Source organism: Narcine bancroftii, chromosome 3 (genome assembly GCF_036971445.1).
Source record: "Narcine bancroftii isolate sNarBan1 chromosome 3, sNarBan1.hap1, whole genome shotgun sequence".
NCBI lineage: Eukaryota > Metazoa > Chordata > Chondrichthyes > Torpediniformes > Narcinidae > Narcine > Narcine bancroftii.
Window position 1 is genome coordinate 82,627,285 of NC_091471.1, and position 8,167 is coordinate 82,635,451.

At 40.2% G+C, this 8,167-nt stretch overlaps 1 long non-coding RNA gene across 1 annotated transcript; it reads right to left on the reverse strand.

Moving 5' to 3' along the window:
- Positions 1 to 4,644: 4,644 nt before the first annotated feature.
- On the reverse strand, positions 4,645 to 7,780 carry LOC138756150 (uncharacterized). Its single transcript, XR_011352802.1, has 2 exons — positions 7,697 to 7,780; positions 4,645 to 6,062 (listed from the first exon to the last, which is right to left on the reverse strand). It is a non-coding gene; the product is annotated as an uncharacterized lncRNA (long non-coding RNA).
- Positions 7,781 to 8,167: the final 387 nt, after the last annotated feature.

An 8,167-nucleotide genomic window follows, 5' to 3' on the forward strand; every position in this document is an offset into this window, starting at 1 on the left:
TTTCACAAGAAAGATATGATAATACTAGATGAGGAATAAGAAAGTTCATTCTTCTACAATGACCCATAAGTCATTATCTGTACATTTTCTCCAAAAAGAAGCGTCGAGATCTACAAATGAAGACTGTGTTGTTGCCTTTGTAACAAGATGCAAAGATTAATGAGACAGGAAAGATGTGGTAGAAATAGAGACCACAGTAGAGATTCAACAGAGAGGAGCCTGGAAGGGAGGGCTGTAGTTGCAAAGGAGAGCTTGAATAGGTTGTGTTTATTCTCACTGGAATGTAGGAGGATGAGGGGTGATCTTATGGAGGTTTATTAAATTCTGAGGGGTATAGTTACATTAGATTGTGAGAATCTTTTTGTCAGGGCAGGGGAGAATGGAACAAGAGAGAGTACAATTTAATGGTGAGAGGGGAGATATTTAAAGGATATCTGAGAAGCATATTGTTCATACAAAATGTAGTGAATATTTGTAAGGAGCTGCCAGAGGAGGCAGATGCAACCATACTGTTTAAAAAGGCATTTGGACAAGTAATTGGATAGGAATGGGGCAGAAGACTATGAAATCGATGAAGGCACATGGAATTGCCATAAATAGGCTGCATGTTCAGTATCATTGAAGTGGGCCCAAGCATACGCTTCTGTGCTGTATGATCTTAAAAATATGGTATTCTATGATTCTGTTATCCTGCAATGAGAGAAAAGATGCAACATACTCCAGGTACGCAGAGAATGGACACAACCAGATTATCATCAGGAATTCGACTTGTCTTTAATTGATGGGTAATATAGAAAAGTCGAAGTACTCGAGATGGCAGAGGTCGACAGCATCGAGTCCACGCTGCTGAAGATCCAGCTGCGCTGGATGGGTCACGTCTCCAGAATGGAGGACCATCGCCTTCCCAAGATCGTGTTATATGACGAGCTCTCCACTGGCCACCGTGACAGAGGTGCACCAAAGAAAAGGTACAAGGACTGCCTAAAGAAAATCTCTTGGTACCTGCCACATTGACCACCGCCAGTGGGCTGATAACGCCTCAAACCGTGCATCTTGGCGCCTCACAGTTTGGCGGGCAGCAACCTCCTTTGAAGAAGACCGCAGAGCCCACCTCACTGACAAAAGGCAAAGGAGGAAAAACCCAACACCCAACCCACCAATTTTCCCCTGCAACCGCTGCAACCGTGTCTGCCTGTCCCGCATCGGACTTGTCAGCCACAAACGAACCTGCAGCTGACGTGGACTTTTTACCCCCTCCATAAATCTTCGTCCGCGAAGCCAAGCCAAAGAACATAGAAAAGTATTTTTCTCAATTGACTTGCAGGAGTCTTGGGTAACATCTTCTATATTCAATGCTAAAAATATATGCTGCTGCTTTAACTAATATTTAGATATTAGACTGGATTTAAAAAAAAAACACAAAAATCTTTTATAAGCCAATCTATGGTGAAAGCTCTCCAATAGCAACGGTGCCTTCTAATAATCTGGGTGGCACAGCTAATATAATGCCTGTGACCTGGGTTGTCTGGTCACCACATGGCCTACATGGATTTTCCCCAGATACTTCAGTTTCCACCCACCCTCCATACTGTATGGGGTTGGTAGGTTAATTGGCTGTCATCGGGCAGCATGTGTTTTCATAGCTGGAATGGGCTTCTGTTATGCTGTATGGTTTAAAAAAAAATTCAAATTGGCCATTCACTATCTCTCTCCAAAATGAATGCAATTCTATATAATTTCTAACAGAAAATTTTCCAAGAGGTTAATTTCCTGATTTTATTTACTTTCATGTCAGATTTCATAACAAATTGCATTTTTAACTATTTTCTCTGAGAATATTTTTGCTATAATAAAGTTCAATTCAAAAGAACATTTCTGAAACAAACATTAATTCTGTGAATTTTCTCCTATTGTTTCTCATCAATCACATTTAACATTGGATCCTGAGGTTTGGATTCTTTGTTTTCAACTCAACACAACCTTCCCATGATTTAAAATAGTCATTTGGAACAAGGAAAGTGTTCCCAGACAGCTTGGCGTTTAGCAAGCTTGGCTGCAAATCGTTAAAAGGCAGACCCCATGGAACCATAAGATGTGGTGGATGAAAATCAGATTAATTGTTCAGAGTGAAGCATGCTGGGTTATAATAAAGTAAGGTTCCCTTTGTTATAGGAAGCAGCAAAACATGGATACAATGTTATGGACATAAGTCATCAGTGTAGTGATCAGTGGTGCAGTTGTGGCAATGTGCCTATCTTCTAATGAGGAAGATATATCCTGGTAGATGCAGCAGGGCACAGGTAAGTGAGCTCCTTTACACATTAGGGGTCATTGATCATGACAAGAACCTTAGTCTCAGTCCCCGAGAAGTATCATCTAAAGTATTGACTAAGCATTGCATTTTAGTTTTGTGGTGATACGACCACCAGCTTACTGCAGGGGGCAATCTCTGTATCTGCAGGAAGAACACCTAGCCGGCTGTTAATCAGCCAACTCAAATATAGACCTGAGCTGGCCCCTCCTGAGCCAGTCACATGGGAGCCACCAAGGCTTGAACTGGTGTTCAGACTTTAACTGGAATAAAGCCTGTTGTACAGTCTTTTGAGTTTTGTGCTTGTTTGCTGCTACCCCAGCGCACCACAAGTTTCATTTTATTGTAGTCATCTTGCATGGCACGTCTTTGTGAAAGCGAAGAGTGGAATTGAGCTAGAAATTCTCAGAAAATATTTTTGCGATACAATTAAACCCCTGGTATCCAGTACCTATGGGGATTGATAGATGACGGATAAGTGAATTTTCCAATTACTTGAGATTGTGATTAGCAACTAACCGTGAGGCATGCCAATTTTAATCTGTATTTTTTACCTACTTTTGTTCCGTGATGTTTTTGTAGGTTGCTCGAGACTTGAATTCTAGATATCAGGGTTTTACTATATTGAAGTTCAATTCAAGAATATTTCTGGCATAAACACTATTTCAATAACATTTTTCTCCTATTGTTTTTAGTGCTACACAGACATGTAAAAATACACAAAACACATGAGGTCTCCACAGATTTGGATTCTTTAATTTCAATTTTTCCTACACTGAATTGTAGTGTCCCATGAATTTCTCGCAGATAATTTCTCCCAAACATTACTAGGACAGCTAATCGTGAAAAAAAATTAAAACAAATACCTGACCTCCCAACTTATGGTAGAAAGTTCACTCTTGATATTCTGTTCTGATGAAAAATGTGAGAAATAATTGTTTTTCAGCAGTAAAAGCATGCCAGGAAAACTTCTGTGAACATGGGGTTTCCCAAAATGCATTTTCTTAGATGATTATTTTTTGAAATCAGTGCCAGGAAAAAGCTGGTGATCAGAATGCACTGAGATTAATGAACCTGCTTATGAGCTTCTTAAACTAAGAAAGACCTTCAATGTTTGCCCATCCAGTGATATAAGATCGTCCTCAAAAATAAATGAGATTAAAAAGAGCACAATGGGAAGAACCTAATCATAGTTGCAATAAAATTATGCAAAAATACTTAAAATCAAAAGACAGATATGCACAAAACATTTGCCTTCTCACCTTATACAACAGCTGGAGACTTGCTTCTCCTCCAACTATGAAGTGTATAATGAGGCCAACGTGAAAACTGCACTCTCGGCCACAGGTGAGGCAGAACTTACCTGAGGGACAGGGCTGGGTAGTGATGTGCTCCTTCCACCATTTACATCGATCTTGTTATCTCTGAGACTTGTAAAAACACAATGCTGGAGAAACTCACCTGGTCAAACAGAGTACTATACTTTATGTAGCAAAGACAAAGATTATCTTTTTCTTTGCTACATAAAGTACACTGTTTGCCCAGCTGAGTTTCTCCAGCATGGTGCTTTTTCTTCAACCACCGTGTCTGCAGACTTTCGTGTTTTACTTCTATCTCTAAGATTCTCTGTGCCATCCAAATGTTGCTTCTTTACTTTGAAAGGTGATAGACTAAAGATTCTGTCAAGTCAATTGGAATCTTATATGCCATCAAATACGGTAATTAACATGCTGGATTTAGTGGACCTTGCAGAGAAAGCATTGGTGGTTTCTCTCCAGTGCTTTAGGATGCCTGCTGCAGACAGTCCATTTTCCTTTAGGCATACAAGAAGTCAGGAATCACTCCTGCCAAGTAAACTGTGAAATTAATGAGTGGGCTGAGGTCTTGATTTTCAAACACTACTTTTCTCAGAGGCCAAAGGCAATGCTGCTGAATTGAAGGCAGTCGAGAAATTCATCATCGATGTTTGCATTCACTGAAAGACGACTTATGGGATATGAGAAACAATCCACATTTTCCAAGATCACCCTTATTTTCGGGGGCAGTATTGTACAGCATGGACAGATTGGCAGAGTACCTTTGTTTTACCAGTGTGTAATGTGAGACTCATGCTCACTTTTAGTAAACAAGTTAACGATGGCTTGGAGCTTGGACACCAAATTTGCACATAGAGAAGCTCCATTACTGAGGCTACAGTCATCTTGGTTTTGGTGGAAGTGATGGAGGGTGAATAGTTTACTCTTGTGCTGTTGGTTAGACCCATTCCAATGGTAGCATCCTGGGGCCGAGATATGGAAGGGCAGTGAGAAAGATTCAGAAAAGAATTAGAACCATTTTCAATCATAATAATAATGTTTATTTTCATTGTAGATATGTTCCAAAATTCGGTTTGCTGCATGGGGGGGGGGGGGGGGGGGGCATAGTTAGCATTAGAATCTTGTGCTGCTTGTTAGGAGTTTGTATATTCTCCTCCTTTCTGTGTGGGTTCCTCCACATGCTCAGGTTTCCTCCCACCCTTCAATACATATAAGGGGCGTAAGTTAATTGGTGTATTTGGGTGGCAAGCCCTCATCGGCTGGAAGTTCCTGTTACCATGTTGAATGTCTAAGTTTAAAAATGTAAAATTGCTGCAGCTGAAAGAGACGCTTTGTAAAAAAATGACAAAAGCAGCTAAAAAACAACTTCAATTGAATTAAAATGAGGTAACAAATACAAAAAAAGATAGATAACAGTTATCCTGGTGCAAAACAAAATGGAACTTGCAATCGTGCAAAGTCCTTTTTGCAGTGCAGGAGCAGAACTGATCAGTGTAACAAGGGGAGGTTTAAGAGCCTGATGGTCATTGAAAAGTAACTGTTCTTGAACCTCGAGACATCAGTTCTTTGGACTTCTATACCTTCTGCTTGAAAGAAGCAGAGAGAGAAGAGTTTCTGATGAGAATCATGGGGACCCTTTGTGATATTGGATGCCTTCTTGAGGCAGCATCTCGCATAGATACATTCAACGGATAGGAGGTCGAAGGCTGTGATGGACTTTCTATGCTTGTTACCTTCTGTGGTGTTCTGCATTCCCAAGCCAGGCTCTGAAGCAGGCAGTTAGTACACACTCCACAGCACATCTGTGAAGGTTTAATGAAGTATTCAATAAAATGCCAATGTCCTCAGACTCCTTAGTAAAGCCTAGGAGTTGGTGTGCTTTGTTAATAGTTGCCTCAATATACTAGCTACAGGAAAGGTCTTTAGAAATATGGACTCTCAGGAATATGATGGCTCTGGCTCCCTCTCTCCACCTCCATCTCATTAATGTGGACAGGTGCGTGGTCCCACCATCTCCTTCCTAAAGCTCCTTCATCTTGGTGACATTGAGATCAATTATTTTCGTTGTGGCATCACCCACCCAGATTCTTGATCTCCATTCTGTATTTTAACTCATTATTTCCAGTTATTCAGCCAACAACAGTGGTGTTGTCAGTGAATTTGTAGATTGTGTGGGACCCAAATGTGATGATGCAGCTATTAATGTACAGGGTGTAGAGTAGGGCAACAATTCCGCCTTTCACAATCCCAATCCACACTTGGGAATTACAGGTTTCAATGCAGAATGGAAATGATATTTTATGCATTGACAAATTTATGCCAGATTCTTCATGATCACTCTCAGTTGACAAAAAAATATGCAGCTCCTCACAGTTTCTTCATGTCACTGATAGTGAAGAACAAGTCCACTGTGTCTTTTGAAGGATGAAATATCACTGTAGGGCAGAAAATATGCAGACATGAAAAAGCAAAATAAAACACAACAGCGCTATCAGGTGTCCTTGCATGACACTAGCCTGTGTCAGTTTCATCAAGTCTCATTCTATTGAATTATTGAAAAATCTTGCAGTTGCCCAGCACTAAACTTTCATAGCTACAACTTGGTCATCCAGCCTTTGGAGAGATTGATCACGTTAACAGAGTGTACAGTTAGTTCAAGAATGAATGAAGTAATGAGGATGTTAAATGGAAGGGAGGGTAATCCCAAAGGGTTGGAGGGTCTGCTCAGGTTGGTGGAACAGGAGCTGGAAGCACAGAGACCAACCCGCCTTAAATGGCTACTTCAGGGAAATGTATGTAAAGGAATAATGTATCATAAATACAAGCTATAGATATCCAAACACTGAGAAAGCTTGCAATGCAAGTTAATCGTTGTGCACCATCTTTCTGCTCTTGTGTGCTCTTCTCTCCTTATGGAGCTTTAGTACCTTAATGCAGCAATGAACAGAACACTGAAATCTGGCAAAGATGAGCAGCAGCAGCTGGAATCATCTGAGGCTAGGAAAATGGGAGTGACGGTGATCTTAGATCTCTACTGGCAATCCAGTTTATTTAAGCTTGCATGTGAGGTTACACATCTAAGTAAGGACTACCTTAATGAAGCTTATTCAGTGTATTACCCATTGATGATTGGAATGCAAGTGTGCAGCAGGCAGTGAAAAAAGCAAATCATATGCTGGATTTTATTGCAAGAAGTTTTGAATATAGAAGCAAGAATGTCTTACTGCAGCTATAGAGGACCTTGGTGATACCACATCTTGAGAATTGTGTATAGTTTTCATCTCCTAATCTGAGGATGGACATTTTTGCTGTGACAGGGGGTGGGGGGAAGCGCGGGGCAGTGAAGGTTCACCAGACTGATTCTTGGGATGGCAGAACAGATGTATGAAAGAAGACTGGATAGACTAGGGTTATATTCATTGCAATTTCATTGAGACATATAACATTCTGACAGGACTAGACAGGTTAAATACAGGAGGAATGTTCGTGACGTTAGGTAAATTTAGGACAAGGGGTCACAGTCTAAGGATAGGGGGGTAAGCCTTTGAGGGGGATGAGATGAGGAGAAATTTTTTCAGTCAGAGAGTTGTGAACTCCCTCCCACAGAAAGCTGTTGACACCAGTTTGTTAGATATATTCAAAAGATAGTGGGATATGGCCCTTATATCCAAAAGAATCAAGGATCTGGAGGGAAAGCAGGAATAGGGTAATGACGCCATAGGATTAGCTATGATCATTTTGAATTGTGGTGCAGACTTGAAGGGCTGAATGGCCTTCTTCCTGCTCCTAGTTTTGATGATTTTATGATTTCTATGATTCTATGCTTCCAACCAGAATTGTACATCATACTCCATAGAAGTCTAATCAATGTTTTGTAAAACTACAGCATGATGCCACAACTTTTATACTCAAGCCTCCAATCTCTAAAAGCAAGCATGTGCCTTCCTCATGACCATTTCTCTCTGTGTTATATCTAAAATCCAAAGATCCACTGTCCATCAGTGCTCCTAATGTTGCTGCCATTTCCTCTATACATCCTACCAGAATTTAAATTCCCAAAATGCATTACCTTATATTTATCTGGATTGAATTCCAACTGCTACCATTCTGTCCAACTTTCAAGCTGAACTTTGTCCCATGCATCTGTCACATTTGTGGCCTGAAATGTGAAGTTAATAAAACATCAAACACAAGTTTTATTAGGTAAACTTCTCAGTGTCTTTATTTTCCAGATTTCTTTGTTCTCCTGCTTGTGCTCTTATCTCTCTCATACCACGTGACTTCCGGTACATCTCATACATATTCATTATCATGACATCCCTCCTTTAATCAGAAATAAACTTTACCTTCACTTACCAATATTCCTCAGAAACCTACAAACATCATAACTAATGGTAATACTATAACTCAACTACATAAAATTTACTTCCTACAGCATTCATACATGCACTTTATGATATAAGATTAAATACTGTCCCAAAGTTCTTACTAAAACTATGGCACAAAGTCTTCGTATCGTTTGGGCACTTTCCGGTTTCGT